General features: G+C 48.5%; 1 protein-coding gene across 7 annotated transcripts in view; it reads left to right on the top strand.

Annotated features, from left to right (window-relative positions):
* Positions 1-3: 3 nt before the first annotated feature.
* ABCB9 (ATP binding cassette subfamily B member 9) overlaps positions 4-18517 on the top strand; it is a 43418-nt gene continuing 24904 nt past the window's right edge. For 3 of the 7 annotated variants that reach the window (XM_006047202.4, XM_025267739.3, XM_025267735.3), the window contains exon 1: positions 13480-13690. The gene's annotated coding sequence lies outside the window, so the exon portion shown is untranslated. Of the gene's footprint in view, positions 453-11086; positions 11168-13479; positions 13703-18517 lie in introns of those variants that run through there. The other 4 variants (XM_025267738.3, XM_025267737.3, XM_025267736.3 and 1 more) reach the window with 2 other exon arrangements.

Raw genomic sequence — 18517 nt, 5'->3', positions numbered from 1 at the left:
CCCAGGCAGGAATGAGACTGGCAGCGTCGGCTAAGAGCACGCCAGCCTGATGGGCTGCAGCTTCACAGTTTCTCCATCCGCGAGGCGGGGATTACTCATCCCTCTTTACAGATAGGTGAACTTAAGTCACACCCTCACAGGACGTGGAGAAGTAGGAACTCGGAATTCCAAGACCTTCGGCTTAAACGCGCTGCCTCCTTTTTCTGCTAGGAGCTTTTAGCGGACCAGCTGAAGTCACGAGGACAGTTGGAGCCTTGGGGTCCGATTTTGTTCCAACTGCGCTCCAGTTTTGTGCGTCTGAGCTTGCGTTTAGCATTCATCCCGGTCCCTGTCCGGCGCTCCCGATGCCTACGCCCCTATCTCTTAGGATTCGCCGCGGATTGCCCCAGAGAGTGTCTCCAAGAGAGGGCTCCGTCCGGCGAGACTTCCGGTGGCTCTCGTCACGGATTCAGGTGTGGGGGGGGGGGGGGGGAATAGAGTGTGGTCCGTCGTGGCCACAGCCCGCACAACCAGGTTCAAGTTCTGCACAGCCAAGTGTGAGATGAGTATGTTTCTGTTTGATAGAGCGTGCCCCGCAGCATCGCGGAGACCCAATCACAGTACACGCAACTCTGTCTTCAGTTTACTCCAGTTCAGTCGCTCAGTCCTGTCAGACTCTTTGCGACCCCGTGGACTGCAGCACGCCAGGTTTCCCTGTCCATCACCAACTCCTGGAGCTTGTTCAATCTCATGTCCATCCAGTCAGTGATGCCATCCAACCATCTCATCCTCTGTCCTCCCCTTCTCCTCCCGCCTTCAATCTTTCCCAGCATCAAGGTCTCTTCCAGTGAATCAGTTCCTCGCATCAGGTGGCCCAAGTATTGGAGTTTCAGCTTCAGCATCAGTCCTTCAGGACTGATTTCCTTTAGGATTGACTGGTTTGATCTCCTTGCTGTCCAGGGGACTCTCAAGAGTCTACTCCAACACCACAGTTCAAAAGCATCAATTCTAAGTGCTCAGCTTTCTTTATAGTCCAACTCTCACATCCATATGTACTACTGGAAAAACCATAGCTTTAACTAGATGGACCTTTGTTGGCAAAGTAATGTCTCTGCTTTTTAATGTGCTGTCTAGGTTGGTCATAGCTTTTCTTCCAAGGAGCAAGCGTCTTCTAATTTCATGGCTGCAGTCACCATCTGCAGTGATTTTGGAGCCCCCCAAAAATAAACTCTCTCACTGTTGCCATTGTTTCCCTGTCTATTTGCCATGAAGTGATGGGACTAGATGCCATGATCTTAGTTTTCTGAAAGTTGAGTTTTAAGCCAAGATTTTCACTCTCCTCTTTCATCAAGGGGCTTTTTAGTTCTTCACTTTCTGCCATAAGGGTGGTGTCATCTGCATATCTGAGGTTATTGATATTTCTCCTGGCAGTCTTGATTCTAGCTTGTGCTTCATCCAGCATGGAATTTCGCATGATAACTCTGTCTTGGGAACCCCATTATGATCCACCATGCACCCCCAAAGTCCCAATCTGCAAAGCCCTGAGAAGAAGCTGGGCTGGCAGTCATGTTGCCAAGCTGGCAGAATGAAGCTGCACACCTGGGGAGGAAGTCTTGACCTGTAGAACTTCTTCCTGCACTAGAGTTCCCTGCACGGTTCAGCGTGAAGCTGGGATGGAGGTGGGGAGGAAGACTCTGGGGCTTTAATACCCCCAGATAAACAGTGACTATGGATGACAACTGTTGGCTGAGCCCCACCTCGACTGGACCTGAGCTAACACGTCTACTACCAGTCACCTTAACTCCTTTCATCCCTACAGCAAACCTTGGAGCTGGGTACTGTTATATCACCATGTTACAGAGGGGCAAGGGGCTTCCCTGGTGGCTCACATAGTGAAGAATCCACCTGCAATTCAGGAGACCCAGGTTCGATCCCTGGGTCAGGAATATGCCCTGGAGAAGAGAATGGCTGGCCACCCCAGTATTCTTGCCTGGAGAATCCCATGAACAGAGGAGCCTGGTGGGGTCACAGAGAGTCAAACAGGACTGAGCAACTAAACACACACGCACACATGGGGAAACTGAGGCCCAGAGAGGTGCAGTGACCTGCTCCAGGTCATTCCCCAGGAAGGGACATATACATATGGGGATTGAACCCAACAGTCTTCCCTTTGAGTTCCCTGTTCACCACAGTATGAATATTTTGACCACACCGTGTAGCTTGTAGGATCTCAGTTCCTGACCAGGGATCGAACCCACACTTCCTGCAGTGGAAGCGTGGAGACCCAACACTGGGACTGCCAGGGAAATCCTTTGTTGGCATTTTCTTGATGACTCTGCTTTCCTTTCCTCTTGTGTACACACAGGTTCACACAGTCACACTCACATCCACAGTCACACACACTCTTGCACACACTCAAACACAGACTTACGTGCTAGCACACATTCACACAAAATCACACATGTGTACACACCCTCACACATATCACCAACACTCCCTCCTTTATATGCATGCAACATTCCACATTACAGTCACAATCGCACACTTGTATTAATAAACCCAGTAAACCCAAAGGCCCTGCAGTGGGCTGAGCTTGGAGTGCTTGAAGGACAGCAAAAAGCCTACAAGAGGGTGAGTCATAGAGAACAGGGCCAGGGTTGTATTTGGGACCAAATCTTTGGGCCACTGGTACCATTTTGGATTTTTTTCTATGTACAAAGGGAAGCTGTTTAGTCCTCACAACAAGGTAGGAACTTGAGGTAGGAGCTATCGCCATCTGACAGATGTGGAAAATGAGGCTCAGAGAGGTTAAGTGACCCATGCGAGGTCACACAGCTCATATGTGGGGCAGTCTGGAAGGAACCCAAGTCTGACCCTGCTGGGTTCCTTCTTGGGCATGAAAACCAGGTCTTTGCACCTCAGAGATTCTGGGGCCCAGACCTGGGACTCCCGAAGCTACCAGGCTTCCCCAGGGAGCAGAATGACTGTCAGGGACATGCTTGCCCCTCAAGGACCCCACTCCCCAGCCCAGAGCTGTGGGGCCTGAGCAGGTGGTTAAAGTTTTATAGCCATCTTGATTGCCCAGCGATAGTGAAGGGCCCTGCTCTCCAGGAGAGGATCTATTTCCCCAGGTCTTCATTCATTTCCCTTCTTAGCACCCTACTGTCCCCCTCCCGCCTCCCCAGGCCCAGGGCAGACCAGCTGCCCAGGCAGCCACCACACAGGCCTGCATGTGCAGCCCCCCAACCCTGGCTAGCTCACTTGTTAGGGTGCTCCTTTTTTGGCTGTTTTTGCAAGATGAGTGTCTTCTGCTTCTCAGTTGAGACTGGCCCTCCCCGTGCCCCACCTCTGCCCTGGAAACGGCATCCCCAACCCCACTCTGCCCCAACCTGGGCTCCGTCACCAGAGGGAACCACAGCCAGAATAATAAGAGTAAGCACCGAATCACTGTGCTCACAGCCAGCACTCACTTGGACTTCTGTCGACCTTGTGAGATATTATTATCCTTAATTTTGTTGCTGTTTAGTCGCTCAGTCATGTCCAACTCTTTTTCGACCCCATGGACTATAACCCGCCAGATTCCTCTGTCCTTGGGATTTCCAGGCAAGAACACTGGAGTGAGTTACTATTTCCTTCTCCAGGGGATCTTCCTGACCCAGAGATTGAGCCCATGTCTCCTTCATTGGCAGGTGGATTCTTTACCACTGACCCACCAGGGAAGCCCCTATCCTAATTTTACAGATGAGGAAACAGAGGCTCAGTGAAGTTCAGGGTCCTGCCTAGGGACATAAACCTAGTGGATGCAGAAGCAGAATTAGAACATCCAACTGGGGAATTCTCTGGTGGTCTAGTGGTTGGGACTCTGCACTCTCACAGGGTTCAATCCCTGGTCGGGGAACTAAAATGCCACAAGCCTCTGCAGCACGGCCGAAAAAAGGAGAACACCCATCTTTGGATTCCAGAGTGATGTGTGTGTGTGCATGTATGTATGTGTATATATGTATGTACATATTCACTTGAACTGACAGCACACATGTACAAAAGGGCACAAATCATAAGTGTCCAGTTTGGTGAATTTTCATAAACTAGACACACCCACATAACCAGCACCCAGATCCAAAAACAGAACATCCCAGCCACCCCCACCACCACCACCACATGTCCCCCATCAATGACTGGCCATCCCAACGGTAGTCACTACTCTGACTTCTAAGAGCAAAGATCAGTTTTGCCTGTTCTTGAATTCAATACAGATAAAATCATGTAGTATGTGTTGTTTTGTATACCGCTTCTTTCACTTGGCATTATTTTAAGTGTAGTTCATTTACAGTTTTGTGTTAGCTTGCTTCTGATGTACAGAAAAGTGATTCAGTTATACATATATGCATATTCTTTTTCATAATTCTTTCTCACTATAGTTTATTATAGGATGTTGAATTTAGTTCCCTGTGCTATACAATAGGATCTTATTGTTGATCTGTTTTTTATATAGTAGTTTATATCTGCTAATCCCAAACTCCTAATTTATCTCTCCCCCACCCCCAGCATTATGATCTTGAGATTCATCAGTGTTGTATGTAGCAGCGGCTTATGTTTTTTTGTGACTGCATAGTATTCCACCAGGTGCCCTCCTCCACCATTCATTGTATCTCCTACAGCTGATGGGCATTTGCATTGTTTCCAGTTTGGGGACGTCATGGATGAAGCTATAATGAACAGTTTTTACTGTGGTTAAAATATACATAATGTAAAATTGGCTTCTTAACCATTTTTTAATACACTTTATTTCTTCAGAGCAGTTTTAGGTTCACAGCAAAATAGAGTGGAAAGTATAGAGATTCATCATGTGTTCCCTGCTGCCTCCCACACAGAGCCTCCCCCGACCATTAACATCCCACACCGGGTGGTACATTTGTTACAATCGATTGTCACCTTGGCATGTCATTACCACCCAAAGTACTTCATTTACATTAGGGTTCACTCTTGGAGTTGCATATTCTATGGTTTTTGACAATGTATATGGTCACATATCTACTATTATGGTGTCATATGGAATAGTTTCAATGCCCTAAAAATCTGCTATGCTCTGCCTATTCGTTCATCCCCTCTTCCTTTCTTTTTTTAAATTACTATTATTTTAAATTTTTAATTTATTTTTTTTTGGTTGCGCTAGGTCTTTGTTTATATCTTTCCTTTTCTCCTTTGCTTTTCGCTTCTCTTCTTCTCACAGCTATTTGTAAGGCCTCCTCAGACAGCCATTTTGCTTTTTTGCATTTCTTTTCCATGGGGATGGTCTTGATCCCTGTCTCCTGTACGATGTCACAAACCTCACTCCATAGTTCATCAGGCACTCTATCTATCAGATCTAGGCCCTTAAATCTATTTCTCACTTCTACTGTATAATCGCAAGGGATTTGATTTAGGTCATACCTGAATGGTCTAGTGGTTTTCCCTACTTTCTTCAATTTAAGTCTGAATTTGGTAATAAGGAGTTCATGATCTGAGCCACAGTTAGCTCCCGGTCTTGTTTTTGCTGACTGTATAGAGCTTCTCCATCTTTGGCTGCAAAGAACATAATCAATCTGATTTCGGTGTTGACCATCTAGTGATGTCCATGTGTAGAGTCTTCTCCTGTGTTGTTGGAAGAGGGTGTTTGCTATGACCAGTGCATTTTCTTGGCAAAACTCTATTAGTCTTTGCCCTGCTTCATTCCGTATTCCAAGGCCAAATTTGCCTGTTCCTCCAGGTGTTTCTTGACTTCCTACTTTTGCATTCCAGTCCCCTATAATGAAAAGGACATCTTTTTTGGGTATTAGTTCTAAAAGATCTTGTAGGTCTTCATAGTACTGTTCAACTTCAGTTTCTTCAGCATTGCTGGTTGGGGCATAGACTTGGATTACTGTGATATTGAATGGTTTGCCTTGGAAACGAACAGAGATCATTCTGTCGTTTTTGAGATTGCATCCAAGTACTGCATTACAGACTCTTTTGTTGACCAAGATAGCTACTCCATTTCTTCTGAGGGATTCCTGTCCGCAGTAGTAGATATAATGGTCATCTGAGTTAAATTCACCCATTCCAGTCCATTTGAGTTCGCTGATTCCTAGAATGTCGACATTCACTCTTGCCATCTCCTGTTTGACCACTTCCAATTTGCCTTGATTCATGGACCTGACATTCCAGGTTCCTATGCAATATTGCTCTTTACAGCATCGGACCTTGCTTCTATCACCAGTCTGCCGGGGTCCAGCCCCAGCTGATCCAGGGTATTCGAAGCGGGGACGGCGTCGGCGACCTATTTATTTATAAATATTTATCAAAGATATAAAGAGTAATAGAATGAGGATAGCTCAGTAGGAAAATTCAGTGGAGAAAAGAGGCTGAGTAGCTTGGTTTACGCGGGAGACCAATAAAACTTCAAGGCAAGAAGTTTGCACCACTTACGTAGGCCGCAGGTGTCCTTCCGTTCTCCCGAAGGAGAGGAGACACTGAGGCCTCCCCAGTCGGATCTTAGAAGCCCAGGCATAATTAGCAAGCATGGTGGGTTCCGCGCTCCAGATGGAGACTCAGCCAGAATTTGAGAAAGAGCGCGACATGGGGAGACCAAGTTTCGGTGAACAAGGCCTGCACTTTATTTTCCAAAGTAGTTTTTATACCTAAAGTTATGCATAGAGGATAATGGGGGAAGGGGTGGAGTCATGCAAGGACAGCGGTTCCTGGTCCTAATCGAAGCCAGGCTTTCAAACTTATCATATGCAAAAGTTCAGGTGAATTACATCATCTTCTGGCCAGGAGGCCTGTTAACATTTTAAGAAACTTATCTTTCTCTAAAGGTGATTATTCCAAAGTCAGGCACCAGCCTCCAAAAAAGCATTGGACAAAGCTGCATTCCTATAGGGCAAAGGTGAGGTGGGCTCAATCAAGAAAAGAATTAACGCAAGGGTCCAACGTTACAAACATTGAGGCTACTATTTACATTTCTATACACCCATTATATCAATCAATACACTGCCAAGGACACAGTAGGTAAGGAGTATGGAGACTTAGCAGCAAACATTGGCTCAATAAGTGAAAAACCCTTCACCAATACAATTTCTAATCAATCTTTTAACTACTCAAAAGAATCTGTGTTTAGACAGTTTAGAACATCTCCTGCCTCTCACAGTTGGGAGGCTCTGAACAATCACATGTGGCTGGAAAAACCTATTCAGGCAGGCTAGAGGATTTCCAAAGGAGTTTGTAGGTTGAAACACTGTCACACCCAGGAATTATTAACTGGACCTGTAAGCTAACTCTTTTTTCAGAGAGAGGTAGTGGGGGACAGCCCCCGTAAAGTTAGAGGTGTAGGTGAGAGCACAAAGCCGAAAGTAGGCAGACTATGGTTTGGGGGTAGATGCTCGAGAATTTCCAGGCGGCCTCCTGAGGCTCGATCCTGCCTTTGCGTGTGCCGAGCCTCCTTCCTCATGACCTTTGCCATGGGCGAAGCTCCTGCTCCTGGCAGTGATAGAATTCCAGTTGAGCTATTCCAGATCCTGAAAGATGATGCTGTGGAAAGTGCTGCACTCAATATGCAATATGCACTCAATATGCAATATGCCGGCTCCCGGCACCAGTCACATCCACAGCTGGGTATTGTTTTTGCTTTGGCTCCATCCCCTCATTCTTTCTGGAGTTATTTCTCCACTGATCTCCAGTAGCACATTGGGCACCTACTGACCTGGGGAGTTCCTCTTTCAGTATCCTATCATTTTGCCTTTTCATACTGTTCATGGGGTTCTCAAGGCAAGAATACTGAAGTGGTTTGCCATTCCCTTCTCCAGTGGACCACATTCTGTCAGATCTCTCCACCATGACCCACCCATCTTGGGTTGCCCCACGGGCATGGCTTAGTTTCATTGAGTTAGACAAGGCTGTGGTCCTAGTGTGATTAGATTGACTAGTTTGCTGTGGGTATGGTTTCAGTGTGTCTGCCCTCTGATGCCTCTTGCAACACCTACCGTCTTAATTGGGTTTCTCTTACCTTGGGCGTGGGGTAGCTCTTCACGGCTGCTCCAGCAAAGCGCAGCCGCTGCTCCTTACCTTGGACGAGGGGTATTTCCTCACCACCGCCCTTCCTGACCTTCAATGTGGGATAGCTCCTCTAGGCCCTCCTGCACCTGCCCACCACCGCTCCTTGGACGTGGGGTTTGATATAAGCATCTGAATGCAGAGTTCCAAAGAATAGCAAGAAGAGATAAGAAAGCCTTCCTCAGCGATCATTGCAAAGAAATAGAGGAAAACAACAGAATGGGAAAGACTAGAGATCTCTTGAAGAAAATTAGAGATACCAAGGGAACATTTCATGCAAAGATGGGCTCGATAAAGGACAGAAAAGATATGGACCTAACAGAAACAGAAGATATTAAGAAGAGATGGCAAGAATACACAGAAGAACTGTACAAAAAAGGTTTTCACAACTCAGATAATCACGATGGTGTGATCACTGACCTAGAGCCAGACATCCTGGAATGTGAGGTCAAGTGGGCCTTAGAAAGCATCACTACGAACAAAGCTAGTGGAGGTGATGGAATTCCAGTTGAGCTATTTCAAATCCTGAAAGATGATGCTGTGAAAGTGCTGCACTCAATATGCCAGCAAATTTGGAAAACTCAGCAGTGGCCACAGAACTGGAAAAGGTCAGTTTTCATTCCAATCCCAAAGAAAGGCAATGCCAAAGAATGCTCAAACTACCGCACAATTGCACTCATCTCACATGCTAGTAAAGTAATGCTCAAAATTATCCAAGCCAGGCTTCAGCAATATGTGAACCGTGAACTTCCTGATGTTCAAGCTGGTTTTAGAAAAGGCAGAGGAACCAGAGATCAAATTGCCAACATCCGCTGGATCATGGAAAAAGCAAGAGAGTTCCAGAAAAACATCTATTTCTGCTTTATTGACTATGCCAAAGCCTTTGACTGTGGGGATCACAATAAACTGTGGAAAATTTTCTGAAAGAGATGGGAATACCAGACCACCTGACCTGCTTCTTGAGAAATCTGTATGCAGGTCAGGAAGCAACAGTTAGAATTGGACATGGAACAACAGACTGGTTCCAAATAGGAAAAGGAGTACGTCAAGGCTGTATATTGTCACCCTGCTTATTTAACTTCTATGCAGAGTACATCATGAGAAACGCTGGGCTGGAAGAAGCACAAGCTGGAATCAAGATTGCCGGGAGAAATATCAATAACCTCAGATATGCAGATGACACCACCCTTATGGCAGAAAGTGAAGAGGAACTAAAAAGCCTCTTGATGAAAGTGAAAGAGGAGAGTGAAAAAGTTGGCTTAAAGCTCAACATTCAGAAAACAAAGATCATGGATCTGGTCCCATCACTTCATGGGAAATAGATGGAGAAACAGTGCAAACAGCGTCAGACTTTATTTTTGGGGGCTCCAAAATCACTGCAGATGGTGACTGCAGCCATGAAATTAAAAGATGCTTACGCCTTGGAAGAAAAGTTATGACCAACCTAGATAGCATATTGAAAAGCAAAGACATTACTTTGCCAACAAAGGTCCGTTTAGTCAAGGCTATGGTTTTTCCAGTGGTCATGTATGGATGTGAGAGTTAGACTGTGAAGAAGGCTGAGCGCCGAAGAATTGATGCTTTTGAACTGTGGTGTTGGAGAAGACTCTTGAGAGTCCCTTGGACTGCAAGGAGATCCAACCAGTCCATTCTGAAGGAGATCAGCCCTGGGTGTTCTTTGGAAGGAATGATGCTAAAGCTGAAACTCCAGTACTTTGGCCACCTCATGCGAAGAGTTGACTCATTGGAAAAGACTCTGATGCTGGGAGGAATTGGGGACAGGAGGAGAAGGGGACGACAGAGGATGAGATGGCTGGATGGCATCACCAACTCGATGGACATGAGTCTGAGTGAATTCCAGGAGTTGGTGATGGACAGGGAGGCCTGGTGTGCTGCGATTCATGGGGTCGCAAGGAGTTGGCCACGACTGAGCGACTGAACTGAACTGAGGTCTTTGTTGCTGTTCGGGCTTTTTCTAGTTGTGGCGAGCAGGGGCTACTCTGTGTTGCAGCAGGCTTCTCATGGCGGTGGCCTCTCCTGTCGTAGAGCACAGGCTCTCAGGCTTCAGTAGTGGCAGCACAGAGGTCCTAGAACAAGCGCAAAAGCCTCAGTAGTGGTGGTGCACTTGTTTAGTTGTTCTCGAAGCATGTGGAATCTTCCTGGACCAGGGATCCAAGCCATGTCCCCTGCACTGGCAGGCAGATTCTAATCTAATATGCCACCAGGGAAGTCTTCCCCATCCTCTCTTGACCCCTGGCAAACTTATCCTTTTACTGTCTCCATAGGTTTTGTTTTGGGTTTTTTTGGCTTCACCACAGGGCATGCAGGATCGCAGTTCCCCACCAGGGATCAAACCCGTGCCCCCTACAGTGGAAGTGCGGAACTGTAACTAGACTGCTAGGGAAGTTCCTCCATAGTTTATCTTTTCCAGGATATGCTATAGTTGAAATCATCCAGTATTTAGTCTTTTCAGATTGGCTTGTCTCCCTTGTGTGCATGAGTGCTGAATCGCTTCAGTCATATCTGATTCCTTGCAACCCCATGGATTGAATCTCACCAGGCTCCCCTGTCCATGGGATTCTCCGGACAAGAATACTGGAGTGGGTTGCCATGCCTTCCTCCAGAGGATCTTCCAGACCCAGGGATCAAACCGGCATCACCTATGTCTCCTGCATTGGCAGGCAGCTCTTTACCACTAGCGCCACCTGGGAAACCCTGTCTCCCTTAGTAATATGCATTTATGTTTCTTCTCTCTTTTCATGGCTTGATAATTTATATTTTTCAGCACAGAGTACAATTCCATTGTCTGGATTATCATTTGAGCCATTCACCTCCTGAAGGACATCTTGGTTGCTTCCAAGTGTTGGCAATTATGAATAAAGATGCCCTAAACATCTGTGTGCAGGTTTCTGTGTGGACATAGGTTTTCAACTCGTTTGGGGAGTGTGATTGCGGGATCATATGGTAGGAGTATGTTTGATTTTGTAAGAAGCCACCAAACTCTCTTCCAAATTAACTGTGCCATTTTGCGTCCCCCCAGCAATGAAAGAGAGTTCCTGTCATCCGCATCTTCATCAGCATTCGGTGCTGTCAGTGCTTTGGATTTGGGCCATTCTATTAGGTATGTAGTGGTATCTCGTTGTTTCAATGTGCAATTTTCTAATGAAAATTACATTGACTGTCTTGCCATATGTTTATTTTCCATCTGTATTTTTCATTTGGTGAAATGTCTGTTCAGGTCTCTTCCCTGTTTTTCAGATTATTTGTTTTCTTATTGTTGAATTTGAAGAGATCTTTGTATGGTTTAGATAACAATCTTTTATCAGATATATATATAAAAAACAAGTATTTTCTCCCAGTATGTGGCTTTTCTTTTCATTCCTTGAACAATATCTTTCGCAGAGTGGAAGTTTTATTTTTTTTTTTTTTAAATTTGACTATGCAGGCTCTTAGTTCCCACACGTGGGATCTAGTCCAGACCAAGGATTGAACCCCAGGCCCCCTGCATTGGGAGCGTGAAGTCTTAGCCACTGGACCAGCAGGGAAGTTCCAGAATTTTTTTAATTTCAATGAAGTCTAGCTTATCAGTTCTTTCTTTCATGGATCATGCCTTTGATGTTATATCTAAAAAAATCATCTCCATCCCCAAGAAAATAGAGATTTTTCTCCTACATTATCTTCTAGGAGTTTGATAGTTTTGTGTTCTACATTTAGATCTGTGAGCCATTTTGAGTTAACTTTTGTGAAAGATATAAGATTTGTGACAAGATTTTTTTTTTTTTGCACATGGGTGTCCAGTTGTTTCAGCACCGTTTGCTGAAAAGACTGTCTTTGTTCCACTGTGTTGCCTTTCCTCCCTTGTGGGAGATCAGTTGACTATTACATGGGTCTATTTCTGGGCTCCCTGCACTGTCCCATTGATCCATTTGTCTCTTGTCAACAACGCACTGTCCTGATTATGGCAGCTTTAGAGTAAGTCCTGAAGTCAGGTAGTGTCAGCACAATGACTTTGCTTTGCTCCTTCAATATGATGTTGGCTATTCTCACACAGCAAAAATGAGAGAGCCTGAATCTGGTCCCAGCTCTGAGTCACTCTAGCTTTTGGATAATCCATCCAGGAGCTTCTCTTCCGGTACAATTATATATTTGCTTTTGTTTTTGCACAAACAGTATCATATTTCAGCTTGATTCTATCCCTTGCTTTTACTCATTGAGGAGGTCATTTCATACCTTTCTGTAACTTTTGTGTATAGATTGACACATAGTTGTCCCCCCCCCCCTACAGAGTATTCTGTTGAGCATGCTCTGTAATTATTTGGCGAGTTACCACCAGACTTTTGCTTCTCCAGTAACTATCTGCAAACTAGTATCTTCTGCTCCCTCCACAAGTCTATCTATAGAAGAACTTCCTACTGGGTCAAAAAAAAGAAGTGCATTTACAATTCTGCACTTGGCCAGATCCCCTTGAAAGAAGCTGTCCAGTGTGAGGAGCAGAGGCTGTTTTAAATTCAGGGAGTGTTTTCAATCTCTGACTGAAGGCTGAATAGAGACAGGGGCATATCTTGTCCCCACCCCCCAACTCCTCTGGGCTTGACCTACGCTCCTGCCCATGAATGGATCCCTCTTCTGTTCCTCAAATGCCAGGTGAGTTCCCACCTCAGAGCCTTTCCACTGGCAGTTCCTCTCACCTAGAATACATCCCCTCCCGATCTTGCCATGGCTCCCTCTTTCTCCCCTTTCACCTTCCTCAGGAAGCCCTTCGGGTTTTATTTACTTTACAGGAAATAAGTAATAACCTGGCACTACCTGAGATTATCTTACCGTGTTTACTTGTTGATTTCCGCACCCCACAAAGAATGGGAGTTTTCTCTTTTTTCACACCCAGCATCGAGCACCTAGACCCTAGCGATGACGGAGGACATGTAGGTTCCCTCCTCTCTCCCACTTCCCACCACCCTGGCTCTATTTTTCTCCATGAAATGTATTCCCTTCCAACAAGTATAATTTACTTATTCATTATGGGTAGCGCCTGGCTCGCTCACTAGAGTATCAGCCCCAGAAGGGCAAGGATCTTGCTTTGTTCTCCAAAGCATCTCTACAGCACATAGTGCCTTTCACCAAATATCGGTTGAATGAATGAGGATTGTAACCTCCATCCTCCAGGGCTGGCAAGGTTGTCCCTCTGGAACAAAAGGCAGATTAAAGAGCAGGCCCCCCGCAGCAGGTGTGGCCATTTCCCCCTGCTCAGAATGGGCCCGAGGCCTCTAAGGGCTGGAGCCCCCCAGAAGAACCTTGGCCTTGCGGATGGGGGCGGGGCTCGCCGCAGGTGGGGGCGGGGCTTGCCGCAGGTGGGCGGGCGGGGTAGCCCTGGCCACGCCCCCCCAGAGGCCCCGCCCGGCGGGAGGCCCCTCCCCGCCCATCAGCGAGCCAGGGTGCCCGCCCTGCCGGGTTCGCACCGACCTTGCTGCGGCGCAGCCCGGGGCGGAAGGCCCGGAGGAGCGGCGGGAGGAGGGAGGAGCGGCGGGAGGAGGGAGGGGAGGAGCGAGCGCAGCGCCGGGCGCAGTCTCCAATGAGCCGCGCGGAACCGGCGCCCCTGAGGACCCCAGCCCGCTGCTCCCCCTCCCCACGGCCCACCTGGTGCCAGGTAAGATAACAGGTAAGAGTGCAGCGCCCGGGACCCCCGACCCAGATCTTTCTCAGGTCGAGGTGCTATGCCTGCACAGGCTGGGGGGCCACTTGGCTCTCCCTGCCCCGGGGGTGGAGTAAAGGCATCTCGGTAGAAAGTGGGAGCCTCCTGGGAGCCTTCCTGGCCCCTGCCTTGGGACCCCACCGCCCGCAGTCGCATGTCCCAGCCCCCCATCCCTGCAGCATCCTTTCTACGCCGCAAGGAGAGTGCACTTTTTTTTTTTAACCTTTTAGGTGCCGGCACCTCTTGGAAAATGGTGGGGGTGCCTTTTGGGGGTGGATCCTGGGATGACTGTTCCCCCAAGATCTGACTGGCAGCTCTTCCGAGGGCTCCCCGCACCTTCCAGCGGGCCGTGCTCATAGATCCTGAGAGCCTGGCTATATCAGAAACCTGGGGGCAGGCCTGGGTCTGCCGACCTTGGCGAACCCCTTCCCCCCACTCACCCTGGCTGGCCAGTGGGTTGAGCCTTCTCTGCCTCCATCTTGGCAGTTAAGCCTGTGGGTTCCCAAGGGTCTCTGCCTTGTTTCTAAGCCTCTGTTAAAGCAGGGTGCCCCTCCCCAGACCTGAGGTTAATTAAATTAGCTTTCAACTGGTCTGACAGGATTCCCCGCCCACTGCCCCGCCCCCTGGAGATTGGCTGGCCTCCATTCCCTTGCTTCAGGGGGGCAGGTGCCAGGTGACCAAAGGAGGCTGGCAGGAAGGCCACCGTAGCTTCCCCAGTTCGCTTCACCTAGCGCTGTGAGTCATCTGAAACAACTCTTCGAAGGCCCAGCGTGGGCTAGGGGGCTCAGCAAAGGTGGGAGTCAGGGAGGAAGAAGTCCTGGCCCTGCATCCAGAGACCCCACAGTGATACCGTCCCACAGCACCGGCCCCAGTCAGCTGGACAATACCGCTGGGGGGTGAAAAGTTCACCCCAGAAGTTGGGGGTGAACTGAACTGGGTGGGCCCCTCCAGGTTCTTCATGACGCTTTCTTGGGAGCCCTGCATAGCCTGGGTCCCAGAGAGTTAAGTGTGGATTTCACCTGTTCTCTGCAGGTCATTTGACTTCCCCAAGCCTTTGTTTGCCTATCTGTAAAATGGGAATGATAACTGAGAGACCCTCCCTGAGTAGCAGTGAATAATCAGGAAGGGAGGTGCCAGGCACTTAGTACATTGTCAAACACTTAGCAATACTCCCTAAATGTAAACAGTACCTGTCACCCTTGTAAATTGTCTCCTGGCTGTTTCAGACTTCCCTTTTGTGCATCTGACAGCTGGCGATGCCCCAACCACCATTTCTTCTACCAGAAAGAAAAGCCTTTGACAGGACCGTCAGTGAGGGTGGGGTCATTTGCTAATCCTATGCCATTCCTTAGCTCTTAGGGTCAAGGCAAGTTGACCCTGTCTTCCTGGGCACATCAGGCCCTGGGCACAGCTGCCCTGACCTCTGGCCACCACCCTGTCCTTGTCCCTTGGGGCACACATGTCACCCATGTGCCCACAATTTGCCCTCCAGCTTCACCTGGCCAAACCCAGGTCAGGTAGATGGAGAGCATGGACATGGCTCCAAGCATCCCACTGGTCCCCATCCTCCCCTCCTCCCAGCCTGGGCTGGTGGTTGCATCCCCTTCATTCTGCTGCTCGGTAACTTTAAAAATAACAAGAGTCGTCCCATCTCCACTGAGGGCTGTAACCTGACCTGAGTTGGATTCTGATCCATCAGAGCCTGGAGTAGGAGGACTCAGCACTTGAGAGCTGGGCACCCCAGTGCTGTGATTGCTCTGCCCCCACTCGCTGGGTAACCTCAGACCATCCTCTCTCCCTCCCTCTCTGGGCCTCGGTTTCCCCATCTGTACAATGTGGTTATACCGGTGAGGAAGATAACAGCTGGGCTCCCAGGTAGGTGGCTGGCCATCAAACGGGTTGACTTTACCCAAAGCGGAGGGTGTCGGGAAGGGATTTCCTCAGTGGCTGGGAGTCGGGGTGGGGAGAGCTGGTGCAGCACCCCACCCCCCACCCTGCTCCTGTGCTGGCCTCTGGCAGGTCTGCCTCCTCTCCCACTTCTGAATGCCAGCTCCTCCCCAAGGGCTAAAGGGACTCCTCGTCCCCACCCCGAGGTGAGCTGCAGCCAAGGTGGCTGGCAGGGCCTTTGCGGCCAGGAGGCCTGTGGAGGCACCAGGCCAAGAGCATCCCTCCCCAGGCTCTGTCTCATGCTCACCCACTCACCGGCTCCCTGAGGCCTCTGCATTGCAGCAGACAGGAGCCTGAGTCGGCAGCCCTACTGGGGGTGGGACAAAGGCCTGCGCAGGGGGTTTTCTGTTCCCCCATCCCCACCTCCACCCCCTCCCCTGCCCCGGATTCCCCTCAGCCCGGGCTTCCCTGGAAGAGTCAGCTGCTGACGGGCAACCGTCTTCTCTAGGATGGACTTGAGTCTCCCTGGAAGAGCTGTGGTGACAGTAGAGCCCCTCAGGCTTGGGGACCATCACACCCCTGTGTCCCCTCTGCATCTCAGACCCTCCTGAGCATCATTAAAAGTCTTGCCTACCCCCTTCCTGCCGCGAGGCTGGTTTGAAGAATCACGGTTTCGGAGTTGAGAGCCCAGATTTTAGAACTCAAAAGGCCTGGGTTCACATCCCAGCTCTGCTACCTCCTCCTAGCTGGGTGGCCTGGAGCAGATCACTTAACCTCTATGTGCCTTAGTTTTCTCACCGTAAAATGTGGATAACAATGAAACATACCTCATAGGATTCTTGTGAGGGACGACTGCACATAAACCACTCAAAACAGTGCCAGGCGCACGGTAACATCAGTGTCTGCTGTTACTGCTCTTGCTGCTGTCCTCGTCGGTGTTATCACTGTCCTCAGTTCTTTTCTTGGTGGAGCCCCCTCTCATATAGGCTCTGTTCTCCTTTGATGAACATTCTGTGTTTGCGCTTGCTGTATGCGTGTGTGTGTATATATACACACATATATATGTGTGTATTTTTAAATTGAAGTATAGTTGATGTTCAATGTTGTATTCGTTTCTGGTGTACAGCAGTGATTCAGTTATATATATAGTCTTTTTCATATTCTTTTCCATTATGGTTTATTGCAAGATATTGGACATAGTTCCCTCTGCTATACAGCAGGTCCTTGTTTATTTTATATGTCGTATCTGCTAGTCCCAAACTCCTAGTTTATCCCTCCCCCACCCCCCCTCCCCTTTGGTAACCACAAGTCTGTTCTCTTCGTCTGTGAGTCCATTTCTGTTTCATTAATATTTGTGTCATATTTTAGATTCCACATATAAGTGACATCATGTGGTATTTGTCTTTCTCTTTCTGATTCACTTCACTTAGTGTGGTAATCTCTAGGTCTATCCATGTTCCTGCAAATGGCATTATTTCATCCTTTTTTATGGCTGAGTAGGAGAAGGCAATGGCACCCCACTCCAGTACTCTTGCCTGGAGAATCCCAGGGACGGGGGAGCCTGGTGGGCTGCCGTCTATGGGGTCACACAGAGTCGGACACGACTGAAGCGACTTAGCAGCAGCAGCAGCAGCATTCCGTTGTGTGTGTGTGTGTGTGTGTGTGTGTGTGTGTGTGTGTGTGTATGTATATATACCACATCTTTATCCATTCATCTGTCAACAGACATTTAGGTTGCTTCCATGTCTTGGCTGTTGTAAGGACTTGCTATCTTGACAAGCATTTTAGCTTAGCGGTTTAGAGCCTAGCTTCTAAAACCAGACAGCTCTGGGTTCAAATCAGAGCTCCACTGCTCAACAGCTGTGTGATCTTAGGCAAGTTATTAGCTCCTCTGGGCCTCAGTTTCTCCATCAGCTAAGTGGGAATGATAGTGTAAATCTGACAAAGTTGTTGTGAGGGCTAAATAAGCGGACACATACAAAGCGCGTGGCTCACATAAAGGGTGGGACTCTAGGAAGCGCTGTGCCTCGTAATTGTTTGCTCATAGTAATTGGACACCTGCTGTTGTCTGAGGTTGTGGTCAGGTGCTGGGACCCTGCACACACTGGTATGAGTCCCAGCTCAGGCCATTGTTACCAGAGCGACATGGGCCATGTGCTTTTGGCTCTCTGTGCCTCAGTTTCCCCAACTGTAAATGGGAATGTGGAAGCACTGGCCTCCTGGAGTTGTGTGAGGTTTCTGGCATTCCAGAACATCCAGTCAGTCACCTTGATCTGAGCCTCAGAGCTGTGGGGGAGAGGGTCTCTCAGGCTGCCCCCCTGCCCCACTGCCCCATTCCCAGTTGCTATTTACAGCCACCCCTCCTGTTGCTCCATGCCTCTCTCCTCCTTTGGAGACTCTGGAGCTTTGCCTGTTTTGCAAATGGGGCATCAGAGACCCCCAGGTCTCCTTGTCTCCCTCAAGCACATCAACACATTCCTACCTCAGGGCTCTCGCCTGTCCACCTGTCCAAAATGCTTTCCCCCAGGTATGCACATGGCAGACTCCCTCATCTCTTTCAGTCTTACTTAAGTGTTACCTTCACAGCAAAGTCTTCCCTGCACCCCCATTTAAAATTGCCCTCACATCCCTTACACCCAACTCTTCCCCCCAAACCCTGTCTCTTAACACTCGGTATCACTTACTAATTGTCTGTCTCTGACATGAATGTCCCATCTCCTCAAGAGCAGGAATCTTTGTTATTTTGGTTCACAGTTAAATCCCCAGCACAAGGACTTCCCTGGCGGTCCAGTGGCTAAGACTCAGCACTCCCAGTGCAGGGGTCCAGGTTCAATCCCTGGCCGGGGAACCCGACCCACATGCCCCAACTAAGAGCTTGAATGCTACAACTAAAAA

This window comes from Bubalus bubalis, chromosome 17 (genome assembly GCF_019923935.1).
Source record: "Bubalus bubalis isolate 160015118507 breed Murrah chromosome 17, NDDB_SH_1, whole genome shotgun sequence".
Taxonomy (NCBI): Eukaryota; Metazoa; Chordata; class Mammalia; order Artiodactyla; family Bovidae; genus Bubalus; species Bubalus bubalis.
Note: the sequence above shows the minus strand (reverse complement) of the source record. Positions and strands in the feature narration are given on the sequence as shown.